This window comes from Cygnus atratus, chromosome 17, assembly GCF_013377495.2.
Source record: "Cygnus atratus isolate AKBS03 ecotype Queensland, Australia chromosome 17, CAtr_DNAZoo_HiC_assembly, whole genome shotgun sequence".
Lineage (NCBI taxonomy): Eukaryota > Metazoa > Chordata > Aves > Anseriformes > Anatidae > Cygnus > Cygnus atratus.
This window is the reverse complement of record NC_066378.1, coordinates 4,235,262-4,237,523: the sequence shown is the minus strand read 5'-3', so window position 1 is coordinate 4,237,523 and position 2,262 is coordinate 4,235,262. Positions and strand designations below refer to the sequence as shown.

Sequence of the window (2,262 nt, the reverse complement as noted above, 5' to 3'; positions counted from 1 at the left end):
CACCACGGAGGGGTTGTTGGGGCTTGTGGAGAAGGAAGCAGCAGGAAGGGCTCTGATTTTTCCCGTGCCCATTGTTTCCAGGACAGCAAGTGGAAGCCTGTGGTGTCCTGCTGTCCTTCAGAGACCTCTCCTCTTTTGCTGTTTTATGCTGCATCCCTGTTCACTGTGCTACAAGCTCTCTCGCTTCCTTTCTTCTTTCTCTGAGAGAGCCAAATTATGTTTTATTTTCCCTTCCGTGCAGATGAAGTTCAAGTGTCTGAAGCTCCAATCCTTCTTACTGTATTGTGGTAATTGGGGTCGTCTCCCCTTCTCTTCTCCCTCCCTCCTTTCTTCCAGTTATCCCTGTTGTGTTTATTTACTCTTCATACTTCCCTTTATTCACCCACGCATATACTTCTCCTCTCTTTTGTCTTGCATGCAGCCCTGTTCCTCTCCTCTGCTCTTTCCCACCTTGCTGTTTGTTGTTCTGCACCACGTATCTTGTTTTCTTGCTCAGTGAGGTTTCTTAGCCGGCCAAGAAATCCTTGGTGCCTTTAGCCATTCCTCTCTGCCTCTTGCTGCATGTGTCCTTCCCCCAACATGAATGGAGCCGAAATACTTTGAGTTCTCTAAGTAGTTCTCCATGAACATGCCTGACTCTTGCCCCAAGCCGGTTCCCTTTGAGGCAGACGCGGTGGCTGCCCGTGCACAGGGAAGTTTTGCCATCAGCCTTTCCAGAGGGCCAGCATCACTCCGCAGCACAGGAGCTCTACAGGAAGGCGCTGCCAGCCTGGCATTGCCCCCAGGCCGCCGGCGGGGCTGCAGCTAATGTCTTCCAGGTTTGCTTGTTCAGCATCGTAACGCAAATATTACGAAAATGATTTGGATTCCAATTCAAGTTTGTTTATTAACTGTCCAAGCGAAATGAAAAACAAAACTTCTCAAAGTACCTGACTGCCAAAAGCTCCTGGCTCCTGGACAGAGACAGGTCTCCAGGACTTGATCTCTCCTTAAGCCGTGTATGATGGAGTAAAAGAGGCCGCCGCTGCCCTGCCCCTCCCCTGACCTCCACGTTTTGGAGCCTCCCTCTTTCCATGAATAACTCCAGTGTCTGCCACTGGTGCTGGGCAGAGCTTTGCCAATCATCGTCCGCAGCAGGAAGTGGACATGATTTTGATAGTGTCACTCTACCACACACGAGACACTGAATAGCAGCAAGAAAACTGAGCAGTTTTGTTAATCTCGCTGGTGTTTGGCAACCTCTCAGCAGCAGCCACAGAGGCACTACAGCTGTCTGTCTGCAGCCCCAGGAACACAATGCTGCATTATTTTATATTTGGAGATCATCTTTCCAATCATAAGGTCTGGAATGTTGTATATATTTACTTCTCCGGGAGGAAAGCTTCCTACTTCAACAATCAACAGATTTTTTCAGGACTTGCTGTCTTGCGTGTCAGAGAGAGAAATGCAATGATGCTACCAAAGCGCTTTGGGGTCCTAAGGTGGAAATACAAAGTATTACATGTATGTTTTGGAAAGGGCCTTGGAATAAGTTACGTGGTACAGCGTACCATCTTTCCTGGTGATGCACGTCCAACCACAGCCTCCATCCAAACCCTCCTGAAGACTCATGCTTTTTTCCTCTTGTGTTCACAGGTGTTAACTCACATTGATCCCGTTCCCCCTTCTCCAATATTATTTCGGTGAAGAAGAGACTAAAAGAAGAAGCATAATGCAACAAATATATATGATGAAGCGTTTTAATGCTGTGTCTCTCAGACGGCTTTACTTTATCTGTCTTGTAGATAATACGCATTTAAAATTTAAAAACAATGCACTGGTAGTAAACAAAGGGGTGTTGTCCTTTTGCATGCCCAACACTGATCTCCTGTTTCTTAGCATGCCTAACACTGATCTCTTGTTTCTTTTATTTTTTTTCCCTTTCTGGTGTTTAATTAGCATTACTACTCTGCCTAAGTTGGACGATCAATGGAGCATGAAAGCTGTGCTAGGTGACTTGCAAAACATTAGCTCCCCATTCGGAGTGTTTGCCATCCAAATCAGAGCAGGTGCCAGGAGGCAGCGCAGCAGCAGTGGGTTTGGGCAGCATGGCAGGCAGCGGCAGTGGCTCTCCAGTGGCCCAGCTATAGCCCATTTTTGGGGGGATGTACAAGGGGAGATGGCAGAGATGCTGCCTCAGCACCGCTGCTGCCAGCCGTGGTGCCACCTCGGTGTGTTGTTTCCGTTTCTCTTCCGCAGCAGCCCAGCTGCCTCTCGAGGCAC

At 48.3% G+C, this 2,262-nt stretch overlaps 1 long non-coding RNA gene across 1 annotated transcript; it reads left to right on the top strand.

Annotated features, from left to right (window-relative positions):
- The first annotated feature begins 1,166 nt into the window (after positions 1-1,166).
- LOC118252896 (uncharacterized) lies at positions 1,167-1,857 on the top strand. Its single transcript, XR_004780287.2, has 2 exons — positions 1,167-1,503; positions 1,636-1,857. It is a non-coding gene; the product is annotated as an uncharacterized LOC118252896 (long non-coding RNA).
- The last annotated feature ends 405 nt before the right edge of the window (positions 1,858-2,262 follow it).